Source organism: Bos grunniens, chromosome 22 (genome assembly GCF_055505025.1).
Source record: "Bos grunniens cultivar Pamir isolate PY7600 chromosome 22, Bosgru_T2T1.0, whole genome shotgun sequence".
NCBI classification, from domain to species: Eukaryota; Metazoa; Chordata; class Mammalia; order Artiodactyla; family Bovidae; genus Bos; species Bos grunniens.
In genome coordinates, this window is record NC_141186.1 from 34,247,097 (window position 1) to 34,260,992 (window position 13,896).

The window sequence follows — 13,896 nt, forward strand, 5'->3', positions numbered from 1 at the left end:
ATATAGCCTTTAAAATTACTTCCCTGAAAGCCATTGAGGAATTTAGGTCTTTTGAATACAAGCCACTTATCCTTTTTGCTTGGCCCTTGCCATAAACCTTTCTTTGCTTCGAACTCCAATGTTTTGGTTTCGCCTCGTTGTGCATTGGTCACATAAACTTGGGTTCAATGACATGTGTCATATTACTCTTCCTTTTTAAGGGTGGTTAATATATGTGTATGTGTATATATAACACTTTGTTTATGTTGTTTCATCAGTGGGCACTTGGATTGCTTCTGTATGTATGTATATGTCATGGTTTGTGTGTGGGTTGGAAAAGAATTTCCAAACATGAGGCAGAATAAGAGGAGAATATTTTATTAGAGTGGGAGGCACTATTAGAACAGTGGGCTGGTAGCCAATTTTTACAGCCTCAAAACAGAAAATTTCTACTGGAAGGATGGCTTTAGGCAGTTGGTTAGGATGCTATAGGATGGGTGCTGCTGCTGCTGCTGCTGCTGCTGCTGCTGCTGCTGCTGCTGCTGCTGCTAAGTTGCTTCAGTCGTGTACAACTCTGTGCGACCCCATAGATGGGCCAGGCTCCCCCGTCCCTGGGATTCTCCAGGCAAGAACACTGGAGTGGGTTGCCATTTCCTTCTCCAATGCATGAAAGTGAAAAGTGAAAGTGAAGTCGCTCGGTCTTGTCCTGAGTCGTGTCCAACTCTTGGTGACCCATAGACGGCAGCCTACCAGGCTCCTCTGCCCATAGGATTTTCCAGGCAAGAGTACTGGAGTGGGTTGCCATTGCCTTCTCCGATAGGATGGGTAATAGGATGGATATTTTACCTAATATGGGGTCGGGAAACTCTCCAGTTTAGATCTGGAGGCTCATGGCAACAGTTGCTATGGGGCTGAGTAAGTTCCAGAGATTTTTGTCGTTTGAGCTTGGTACAGGGCTCCACAGTATACATACAGTGTTTGTATGTATAACATTTTGTTTATATTGCTTCATCAGTGGACACTTGGGTTGTTTCCATCTTCCCGTATCTGGGCAAAATGTCTGTTAAGGTTAATATTTCATTACATTTTCATAACCATTTATCCTTCTGTCAGGTATTTGTTAAATTCATAATAGGTACACTGTTAGGCCCAGAAGATAGTGGGTTGATGCGAAGCTTGAGCATATGAAACTGCTACCACCTTCAAGGAACACATAGACTCACATGGTAGAGATCAATGGTAAATAGACAATTACAGTGAGAGGTGTTTGGTGTTACAGGCACTCCCCAGGACACTCTGGCTACACAGCTGTACTGCTTCTCTAGGACTCAACTACATGGTGGCTGTGAATAGCGTCTGCCGGATGATCTGAAGTTAGTCCAGGTAGAAATAGACACTTGCCATTTCCCGAGCACATTCCTTAGGCCAGGCCTGATGGTGTGCTCCTGAAGAGGGTCGTCTCTTTGAGTCCTTACAGCCCCCCTAGGAGGTCAGCACTCTTACTGCCATCACTAAGCCCACTTTAAAATGCAACAAACCTTGGTTCAGAGACTTTAAACAACTTCCCTGTTGTTGTAGCTTTGGTTCTGCACAGCTTCTTGCTATGCCACTCACACTGGGTCTCTTCAGTTGTGCCTGTTATTCACTGAGTTGTGTCTTCTCCAAAATTCATACCCTGAAGGCCTCACCACCAGTACCTCAGAATGTGACTTTATCTGGAAATAGGATGTTTCTGGAGATAATTAAGTTAAAAGGAGGTCATTAGGGTGGGTCCTAGTCAAGACTAGTGTCCTTATAAAAGGGGGACATTTAGACTCAGAAATGCAGACAGGGACATTACTATCTGAATACTAAAAAAGAGATAAGGGTGATGCTTCTACAAGCTGAGGAACACCAGAGATTACTAGCTAATCACTATAACCCAGCTGAGAAGCATAGTTACAGATTCTCCCCCGTAGTGTCAGAGGGAACGAACAATGAAATCAGCCCTTGATCTCAGACTTATGGTTTCCAGAACTGTGCGACAATGCATTTTTCTTGTATGAGCCACCCAGGCTGTGGTGCTTTGTTATGGCAGCTCTACGAAGTGAATACTCTGCCTCTTGGTGTTATGTCGTGTACATGCTGCTTGGCTCATCTTAAAATTTTCACCTAGACAATTTTGGAATCTCTGAGCTCACCCTAGAGATATACATCTTCTTTTATTGCTGGTTGGGAAACTAGTCCATAAACAATGACCATGAATTGTCTTGCTTTAAGGCTATGGTTTTTCCAGTGGTCATGTATGGATGTGAGAGTTGGACTGTGAAGAAAGCTGAGTGCTGAAGAATTGATGCTTCTGAACTGTGGTGTTGGAGAAGACTCTTGAGAGTCCCTTGGACTGCAAGGAGATCCAACCAGTCCATTCTAAAGGAGATCAGCCCTGGGTGTTCTTTGGAAGGAATGATGCTAAAGCTGAAACTGCAGTATTTTGGCCACCTCATGCGAAGAGTTGACTCATTGGAAAAGACTCTGATGCTGGGAGGGATTGGGGGCAAGAGAAGAAGGGGACGACAGAGGATGAGATGGTGGGATGGCATCACCGACTCGATGGATGTGAGTCTGAGTGAACTCCGGGAGTTGGTGATGGACAGGGAGGCCTGGCGTGCTGTGATTCATGGGGTCGCAAAGAGTCGGACACGACTGAACGACTAAACTGAACTGAATTGAACTGAATAGGCTTCATATGATTGTTGTGGTACCAAAATATTGCTTCGCACTGTTCTGTTCACTGGTGTTGGATTTGAGAAGCTCTGATTATTTCTGCAAGTGAAGTCAATTTAAAGGAAGAAGAAAAGAATGTTTTAGGTATGGGGCACAGGCTTTGATACCACATTCCAAATAAAAGTTCTAGAAATACCTTGAACAGTAGCAAGAAATTGGAATAAATGCACAGCCTTACTTACTCAGATGTGTCAATTCTGGTATTTTTCATTTTGGTTAAAATAACAATAAAGCTCATTATTTTTTGAGCTCACCCAGTTTTTAACTATTCTTTTTATTCAGACAGCTCATCCAAGGTTAAATAAAAAATTACATTTTAAAACTTGTGTTACAGATGATTTAAAAAACAGTTACATAACTTAATCCAGCTGATTTCGTAATCAGAAGCATAACGCCAGGTACTGTTTTTCTTCACCACTATAAAGTTGAAATTTAAGAATAATCAGCATGCAATCAAATGCTGATTATATATGAACAATAATGAACTTAAAAGTGAAGTCAGTTCTGAGGGTGATAATGAAAGAAAAAAAGGAGTAATCACATCAGATCAGATCAGTCACTCAGTCGTGTCCGACTCTTTGCGACCCAATGAATCGCAGCACGCCAGGCCTCCCTGTCCATCACCAACTCCCGGAGTTCACTCAGACTCACATCCATCGAGTCGGTGATGCCATCCAGCCATCTCATCCTCTGTTGTCCCCTTCTCCTCTTGCCCCCAATCCCTCCCAGCATCAGAGTCTTTTCCAATGAGTCAACTCTTCGCATGAGGTGGCCAAAGTACTGCAGTTTCACCTTTAGCATCATTCCTTCCAAAGAAATCTCAGGGCTGATCTCCTTCAGAATGGACTGGTTGGATCTCCTTGCAGTCCAAGGGACTCTCAAGAGTCTTCTCCAACACCACACAGTTCAAAAGCATCAATTCTTTGGTGCTCAGCCTTCTTCACTGTCCAACTCTCACATCCATACATGACCACAGGAAAAACCATAGCCTTGACTAGACGGACCTTTGTTGGCAAAGTAATGTCTCTGCTTTTGAATATGCTGTCTAGGTTGGTCATAACTTTCCTTCCAAGGAGTAAGTGTCTTTGAATTTCATGGCTGCAGTCACCATCTGCAGTGATTTTGGAGCCCAGAAAAATAAAGTCTGACACTGTTTCCACTGTTTCCCCATCTATTTCCCATGAAGTGATGGGACCGAATGCCATGATCTTCGTTTTCTGAATGTTGAGCTTTAAGCCAACTTTTTCACTCTCCACTTTCACCTTCATCAAGAGGCTTTTGAGTTCCTCTTCACTTTCTGCCGTAAGGGTGGTGTCATCTGCATATCTGAGGTTATTGATATTTCTCCCAGCAATCTTGATTCCAGCTTGTGTTTCTTCCAGTCCAGCGTTTCTCATGATGTACTCTGCATATAAGTTAAATAAACAGGGTGACAAGATACAGCCTTGACATATTCCTTTTCCTATTTGGAACCAGTCTATTGTTCCATGTCCAGTTCTAACTGTTGCTTCCTGACCTGCATACAGATTTCTCAAGAGGCAGATCAGGTGGTCTGGTATTCCCATCTCTTTCAGAATTTTCCACAGTTTATTGTGATCCACACAGTCAAAGGCTTTGGCATAGTCAATAAAGCAGAAATAGATGTTTTTCTGGAACTCTCTTGCTTTTTCCATGATCCAGCGGATGTTGGCAATTTGATCTCTGGTTCCTCTTCCTTTTCTAAAAGCAGCTTGAACATCAGGAAGTTCACGGTTCACATATTGCTGAAGCCTGGCTTGCAGAATTTTGAGCATTACTTTACTAGCATGTGAGATGAGTGCAATTGTGCTGTAGTTTGAGCATTCTTTGGCATTGCCTTTCTTTGGGATTGGAATGAAAACGGCCCTTTTCCAGTCCTGTGGCCACTGCTGAGTTTACCAAATTTGCTGGCATATTGAGTGCAGCACTTTCACAGCATCATCTTTCAGGATTTGGAATAGTTCAACTGGAATTCCATCACCTCCACTAGCTTTGTTCGTAGTGATGCTTTTCTAAGGCCCACTTGACTTCACATTCCAGGATGTCTGGCTCTAGGTGAATGATCACACCATCGTGATTATCTTGGTTTTGAAGATCTTTTTTGTACAGTTCTTCTGTATATTCTTGCCATCTCTTCTTAATATCTTCTACTTCTGTTGGGTCCATACCATTTCTGTCCTTTATCGAGCTCATCTTTGCAAGAAATGTTCCTTTGGTATCTCTGATTTTCTTGAAGAGATCTCTAGTCTTTCCCATTCTGTCGTTTTCCTCTATTTCTTTGCATTGATAACTGAAGAAGGCTTTCTTATCTCTTCTTGCTATTCTTTGAAACTCTGCATTCAGATGCTTATATCTTTCCTTTTCTCCTTTGCTTTTCACTTCTCTTCTTTTCACAGCTATTTGTAAGGCCTCCCCAGACAGCCATTTTTCTTTTTTGCGTTTCTTTTCCATGGTAATAGCAGTGTTCAAAAATAGGAGAGTAATAAAAAGTGAGTATCATTATGCTGAAAGGAAAATAGTGCATGAAAATCAGCCTGCAATTATGTTCCATGAACGTCTCAAAGAGTTTTGAGAAGAATGGGGGAAACAGACATTATAAGAGTGTAAAAATCTATATACTTGTATTGATTTACTGCCATTGATGAAGTCATCTAGGAAACATCAACAGTGGGTTTTTAGGAATGAACCTCTTGTTTCTAGTTGTTGGCAGATGGTATGGAAAGAAAAGGTTAATTGTGTCTATTTCTGGCCCATTGATCAAGTTTGTGACTTTAGGTAAGACATTCAGCTTCTCTAAGACTTTGTTTGCTCATAAAGCTGTTTAATATTTACATATATTGATCATGTACCATGAATTATGGTATGTGCTAGATACATAAACAGTTTTCAAAGTGGCTACTAAAGCAACACTTGCCTAGAGTTAAGTGCATGCCACTGGCACTACACAAGACCAAGTAACTTGGGGACATCTTCCTGTTGTCAGATACCAGTGATTCACATAGTGAGGAAATTACTTTCTTTTAAATATCTTTGAAACCTTAAGATTTTGTCAAGGAGAATTATTTAGTTCTGTGCCAGTGTTTGTTTGTTTGTTTTTTTTAAGATCTTCAGTTGAAGACTTTCTGCCTAGACTGACCAGAAATGAATTTCTTTTATTTTTAAATTGTACTGGCATCACCTTCTAATAATACAAGCAGAATAGGTAGTGATATACAGTGACATTTTAAAATAAAGTTCTTTATCTTAAAACTAGCCACATAAATAACTTAATATATTAGTGTTCTGTGACTATGGCAAGAATTGTGTATGAGTGATTGTCATTTGGAGAACTCTGAATCAGTGTAACCCATGGATTTCTCTTAGTTTGAGTTCCCTGGTAACAGATCCTGAGAAAAGGATTCATGTGATAGTGATTTTGGGGGAAGGTATTCCTAGAGCAATCTGGAAGGATTGGGGAAGCTGAACCAGAAGGAGGAGAAAGCTGAGAAGGGTGTTACTCGGCCAAGTCTCCAGAAGATAACTTTTCTTTATTTCTACAGGGAAACTGTGGAGAAAATACATGACAACCTCAGAGTTGTCATCATTAGGGGAGGAAGAGCTGGAGTATTTATACATCCTCACGCCTCCCATGAGGATGCAAATTCCCAGGCATTTCTGGGTCTTCAGGTCCATTGGCAAGTTGGCTTCAATACCCCATGGCAAAGGATCACAGGGTTTGACTGTTGGAAGTGAGCACAGAGTCTGTGTGCAAAAATGGTGGAGGAATCTGAGGCCATGGGTGGGGCACCAATAGAATTTAAGTGACCTGTGAAACAGTAACCTTATGTCTTGTACATTTGGTTTAAGCCTTTGTGTCTTGATTTCCTCATGTTGGCTAGTATAACAGTTGAACTTGTCTCTGGGGTTTTTATGATGTTTAAATAATAGTATTATGGATTTACTATTTTTCTGTAAATGCACAGTTAAGCTGCACCTTAAGCAATAATATCCTTGAGATTATGGGCTTGATAAGTAATTGACATATATTTCTTTCCTAACATGTTAAGAAGCACACAGAGGAGAGTCTTGATGCAGAAAAAACACTCATGTCAGAATTATCATCTCTTAACTGAAGCTATCTCTCCTTTTCTCCAGATGCATGGCTGTTCTGCGTTTCTCAGCCTGCCTTGCAGCTGGATGTAGTCCTTTGACTGAACTCTAGACCAGTGGACTATGCCTAGAGGTGTGGGCCAGTCTAGCTTATGATGAATTCTTGTATGGTTCCTTTATGCTCTTGTTCACAGAGCATAAAGTCAACAGGTTCATCTCAGCCTGTTGACTGAGATGGTAATGTAATTTGGAAGCCCTGTGGTCAAGATGGCAGAACCTCTGTCACCTAGGTTTCTGAGCTCTTGTGGATAAGAACTCCCTCCCTACCTGCTTGCCTTCCCAGAACTGACTTCAGCAAAAAGGACACTTTTGTTGTGTTGAAGCACACTGTGTGTGTATGTATTTGTTACCTTAAGTTCTTGAACCTGAACTAGTACAGAACTCAAAAAATGTTAGCTAAAATCCCACGTAGGACCTTGGGCAAATCAGTTTACCTCATTTGTAAAATTGGGATAGTTAGTCTGACTTCAAGGGTGGTTGTGAAGGTCAAAATGGAAATGACGAATGTTCGGTGGATAGTGAAGAGCTGCACATAGGGGTTATTATGGTCTTTCGCATTGTGCCCATGAAGAGCAGGGAACAGAAGGCAGTGTTACTTGGCTGCTACTCTCACTGCTGAGATTTCTCTCAAACTTAAACATATTGACAGAGTTCCTCATTCCTTGTGACCCCTGAATTACACTGGGTGAAGACGGATGGAGCGGGGGTCCAGAGGAAAGGCCAGCATTTGCCTTGATGTGATATACAGACAGTTGGTGGCACCAAGGCTGATATTTGGGATACTGTGGTGAACAGTCTAAATGTTCAATTATAAATGCAGTTTATAATTGAAAAATATCTCTCTCATTCTAAACATGTACTTTTATATAATTGCTTGAGGTGCGGTTCAAGTAAGTATTTGAGTAAAACATAGATAGTAGGCTTAAAAAAATAAGTATACTTCTGGTAAGGAGCTGTAGCAAAAATCAAGGAAGTTGGGTTTGCAAGGTAGTATAATGACAGAGAACAACATATATGTCATTTTTAGTTCATCTGTCTTTAGGTTATTCATTGAGCAAGTAATATGCAAGTACCTGCTATCATTTAGGAACAATTTTAGTGACCAGGGATATAACAGAACAAAACAGACAAACAATCTGTGCCACCTTTCTAGTGGAGAAAGAGAGACATTAAACAAAGAACATATATGGTGAGCTAGATGACAGTATGTGCTATTGAGAAAAATAGGGCAGAGAAAAGACAGATTGTGGGTAATGGTGTTGCACCTTTAATTAGGACTGGTCAGTGAGGTAGTCATTGATAAGGTGGTAGTTGAGCAAAGATCTGAAAGTGGGAGAGCTGTGGAGAAGTCCGGGAGGAGAGTGTTCCAGGTAGGGAAGGGGCAGGTGCAGAGGCCCTGAGATGGGGTCATGTACCTGGCATGTTTGAGTAACAAGTAGCCAGTATATCTTGGGAGAGAAAGGAGCTTGGTGAGATGGACAGAACTGTCATAAATTACCACCAATGAGGTGGCTTCTGAGTTCAGAAAATTTTTTTTTTCTCTTTAGAGTTCTGGAGGTCAGAAGTTCTGAATCTAGGTGTTGGCAGAATTTGCTGTCTCTAAGGGTTCTAGTTTCATTGAGTTAAGACAAGGCTGTGGTCCTAGTGTGATTAGATTGACTCGTTTTCTGTGATTATGGTTTCAGTATGTCTGCCCTCTCATGCCCTCTTGCAACACATAACCATGTTACTTGGGTTTCTCTTACCTTGGACGTGGGGTATCTCTTCACAGCTGCTGCAGCAAAGCACAGCTGCTGCTCCTTACCTTGGACAAGGGGTAGCTCCTCACCACCGCCCCTCCTGACCTTGAATGTGGAATAGCTCCTCTAGGCCCTCCTGTGAAGAAAGCTGAAATTAAAAAATGCTTACTCCTTGGAAGGAAGCTTATGACTAACCTAGATAGCATATTCAAAAGCAGAGACATTACTTTGCCAACAAAGGTCCATCTAGTCAACACTATGGTTTTTCCAGTGGTCATGTATGGATGTGAGAGTTGGACTGTGAAGAAGAAAGCTGAGCGCCGAAGAATTAATGCTTTTGAACTGTGGTGTTAAGAAGACTCTTAAGAGTTCCTTGGACTGCAAGAAGATCCAACCAGTCCATCCTAAAGGAGACCAGTCCTGGGTGTTCATGGGAAGGACTGATGCTGAGGCTGAAACTCCAGTACTTTGGCCACCTGATGCGAAGAGTTGACTCACTGGAAAAGACCCTGATACTGGGAGTGATTGGGGGCAGGAGGAGAAGGGGACGACAGAGGATGAGATGGCTGGATGGCATCACTGACTCTATGGACGTGAGTTTGGGTGAACTCCGGGAATTGGTGATGGACAGGGAGGCCTGGCATGCTGCGATTCATGGGGTTTCAAAGATTTGGACACAACCGAGCGACTGAACTGAACTGAAGTATCTTGCAATTTTACTCATCAGTTAGACCTCAATGAAGTAGGGGAAAAAATAAAAATTAAGCAATAGAAAGGCAAATAAACAGAAGTCATATATGGCTATTAGAGTTGGACCATAAAGAACAGTGAGTGCCAAAGAATTGATGCTTTTGATTTGTGGTGCTGGAGAATAATCTTGAGAGTCCCTTCGACTACAAGGAGATCAAACCTGTAAGTCCTAAAGGAAATCAACCCTGAATATTTACTGGAAGGATTGATGCTGAAGCTCCAGTATTTTGGCCACCTGATGTTCAAAGACTTTGATGCTGGGAAAGATTGAAGGCCGGAGGAGAAGGATGTGACAGAGGATGAGATGGTTGGATAATATCACCAACTCAGTGGAAATGAGTTTGAGCCAACTCCAGGAGATAGTGAAGGACAGGGAAGCCTGGCATACTGCAGTCCATGGGGTTGCAAAGAGTCGAACATGACTTAGCAGCTGAACAACAACAACAACAACTTCTAGCCCTGGCCTAACTAACTGTGTGTTCTTAGGCAGGTAGTTTGAACTCTCAGAACTTTATTTTCCTTTTGTGTCTACTGAGGAAATAGAACAAGGATGTTGTAAATACTTAAAAGGTTGAAACTTCAGAGTACATAGTGAGTGCTCAGTAAATGGTGGTGATGGTGATGGTATTAGTAGTACTAGTTTTGTTAGGAATTATAAAAATAATGCATTTTGTTTTCAAAAGTTTAATAAGTTGAACATTTTCTTAATATATCATTTTACATATAGGGATGTTATAAGGTTGGATTATATAGTATGCTTTCTTAAAGTAGCAAGCTAAATGACTTACGCTGTAACTGACCAGTTCGGAAAGTAAGAATTCATTCTGTTGATTTTCTCTGGATCACCGGAAGCCTGTTGCAGAAAGTAATCTTGGTCCCACGGTGTGTATGGGCCACATTCTCGTTTCCTCTCCTGACTCACTGTGAGCCTCATCCTCTTTCTCCTCCTGTATGTGGACTCACATGCAAACCCGAACTCATGTTCATTTGACACTGAACTGTGAGGTCCCTTCAAACATTAGACTTGAATGTCCTTGTATTTTTATATATGATGTTTGCTGTGCAGAAATGCCAATTCCTAACATCTCTGTTGTCTTTTAATATGTAGCCCAAATGGTACTTCTTGTTATGTTTTCTGTTGCTCACTGTTAACTTTTCTCCGACCCACCTCCAGTGGCCGAGTCTCTTTAATCTTTGTGTTTTCAGCGTCTAGCACACAGAAATTCATAAGAATGAATGTGTCCCATTTCTGGTTAACAAAAGCTTATACTTACTTGAAAGCAAGGAGTTTTCTGCCTCTGATGAATAATTGGTCACTTTAAATTGTCCAGGAGAAAGTGTGGGTGTCTGGAAATCATCATCAGAACTTGGAAACTTGAGAGACTAATTCTGTTTCTTAGTTAATAAAAAAGTTCCCATGAATAACCAATAAAAATTTAATTGAGAGAATAATCAGATATTGCTTCCAGCCATTCTCCCCTTCCTTCTCCGCATGTGGAAAACCAATTACTTCACTCTTTTACCTGAGGAACTCTTTAATCAGTGTGATTTGGAATAGATTGTAATGGAGAAGTTGATAGTTTAATATCTGATCTTAATTTTCAAGACTTGGAAGCTCGGTTCTATGCCCGTAGATGATGCTTTAATATTATTTATATTTATTAGTGTGTTTTTCAGTACATTAAAATTTATTGTATTAAATGGCAACATAGCACATAAGTGTGGGCATAGTTGGAAAAGTTTTTGGTTCTAATGTGAGTTCAGCTTTGCAGAGGACAATATATTTGATTCTGCTTTTGATGGTGGTGGTGGTTGTTAGACTCTTAACTTCATATTTAGTGTCCAAAATTTATCTGTTACTCAAATTTTAATTTATTTTGTGGCATTAAATGAAGGAATGAATGACAACAAGATAAGAAACTATTTGAGGGGGATAATAGAGCCAAAAATCATGTCTTTTCAAAAATATTTCATTTGTTTGGGTATGAAAATTATTTCGGGGAAATCCTTTGATTTTTTAAAAAATATTATTTTGCCACCTGGCTATTTTGTGCCTCTTTGCCCAACACTTCTGGTTTATTCTGTGACTAGCCTGTTCAGGTTTTTATTAACCATGTCAAAATTAGGTGTCTTCTAGCTTGACAGATAGCAATTGGCTTCATATCAAACTTCAGTTCTGCCAGGAATCTGAAAAGATTTAAAGAAAACTTTTTTGACAATTAAGTAATATTTTGAAGGTATCAAGTTGCTGACATAAAATGATTGATATAAAGCATAGTCTTGGAGAAAACCTATGATGTCAGATATTTTAAATGTTATTTCTGCATAAGAAAATTTCAGTTGCCACTTATTATAAAAAAATCTTGGGAAGCCACAGAAAAATGTTGAAAGGCCATAAAGATCCCTGCAACTAACTATGCCCTAGATAAAGCCATCGTGAGCAGTAGTGTGTGCCTTTTCATTATTTTTGTACACGTATGCCTTATGTACATACATGCATCTTCTAAACAAAGTTAGGGTCATACTGGTTAGATAATTTTGTTTTGTGATTTCTCTCCCATTTTGCATAAGATCATGGGTACTAACCTATGCATCAAAAATTTTTGCAGATATTATTTCTGATGCCAAAGGTTTTGGAGAAAAAGAAGTGTGCTCACATAGATTTCCTCATCTATTTTGCTATTTGCTTATTAGTGGGCATTGGTTTTTGGTGTTCCACTCTTTTAATGTTGTGATGAATATTCTTAAACATAAATTTCAGTTTATTAATCAAATAAATTCTTAAGATGTTTTATCAAATTGCCCTCCAGAAATGCTTTACAAATTTACACTCTCTCTGTGGTGATTAGTAATAACAGCAATAATAGTGGCTCCAATTTATTGGCACTTTATTGTATGTTATATGCTACATCCTAGTCTAAGCACTTTGTGTGAATTACCTAATTTATTCTTAAGAAAACACTAGCCTCCTTTCAGAGTAAGAAAACCAACATGGAATGTATGTGAATGTATGGTTTTTTAATCGCTTGACCTCATATTTAATCAAATATGCGAATTAAATTTTTTTTTAATAGATGGGAAATAACTTCTCATTGTTTCAGGCTGTTTGCTCTGATACTACAGAGATTGTACATTTTTTTCATCTGCCCTAAAATCAACACTATTATCTTCCTCTGTCTTAGGAAGAAATTTGTTTATGAAAATCACCTAAGACAAGTTTTAAATTCTTATGAGTCAAAAATATGGTTTTTTACTCCTGATTTCAGTAGGAAAATGCACTGAATGCATTTTGAATGCATTCTTGACTTATAAAATTAATACCATTTTATGCTAAACAATACTAAGCCCTGTTAAAATGGACACAGTTTTTTTAGGAATTAAAGTCAACAGTGGCCACACGACTGGAAAATGTCAGTTTTCATTCCAATCCCAAAGAATGGCAGTGCCAAAGAATGCTCAAACTGTTGCACAGTTGTAGTCATCTCACACGCTAGCAAACTAATGCTCAAAGTTCTCCAAGCAGGGCTTCAACAGTATGTGAACCAAGGAACTTCCAGATGTTCAAGCGGGTTTTAGAAAAGGCAGAGGAACCAGAGATCAAATTGCCAACATCTGTTGCATCATAGAAAAAGCAAGAGAATTCCAGAAAAACATCTGCTTCATTAACTGTGCTAAAGCCTTTCACTGTGTGGATCACAACAAACTGTGGAAAACTCTTCAAGAGATGGGAATACAAGACCCCCTGACCTGCCACCTGAGAAATATGTATGCAGGTCAAGAAGCAACAGTTAGAACTGGACATGGAACAGCAGACTGGTTCCAAATTGGAAAAGGAGCATGTCAAGGCTGTATATTATCACCTTGCTTATTTAATTTATATGCAAAGTACATAATGCGAAATGCTGGGCTGGATGAAGCACAAGCTGGAATCAGGATTCCAAGGAGAAATATCAATAACTTCAGACATGGAGATGACACCACCCTTATTGCAGAAAGTGAAGAGGAACTAAAGAGCCCCTTGATAAAAGTGAAAGGGAAGTGAAAAAGCTGGCTTAAAACTCAACGTTCAAAAAATTAAGATCTTGGCATCCACTCCCATCACTTCAATGCAAATAGGTGGGGAAACAGTGGGAACGGTGACAGATTTTATTTTCTTAAGCTCCAAAATCAATGCAAATGGTGACTGCAGCCATGAAATTAAAAGATGCTTGCTCCTTGTAAGAAAAGCTATGACTAACCTAGACAGTGTGTTAAAAAAGCAGAGACATTACTTTACCGACAAAGGTCCATCTAGGCAAAGCTATGGTTTTCCAGCAGTCATGTATGGATATGAGAGTTGGAGCATAAAGCTGAGCATTGAAGAATTGATGCTTTTGAACTGTGATGTTGGAGAAGACTCTTGAGAATTCCTTGGACAGCAAGGAAATCAAACCAGTCCATCCTAAAGGAAATCAATCCTGAATATTCACTGGAAGGACTGATGATGAAGCTGAAGCTC

At 40.0% G+C, this 13,896-nt stretch overlaps 1 protein-coding gene across 6 annotated transcripts in view; it reads left to right on the forward strand.

The window, feature by feature from the left end:
- The window catches only part of SUCLG2 (succinate-CoA ligase GDP-forming subunit beta), a 296,723-nt gene that overhangs the window by 20,379 nt on the left and 262,448 nt on the right, over positions 1-13,896 (forward strand). The gene's annotated exons all lie outside the window — the stretch shown is intronic.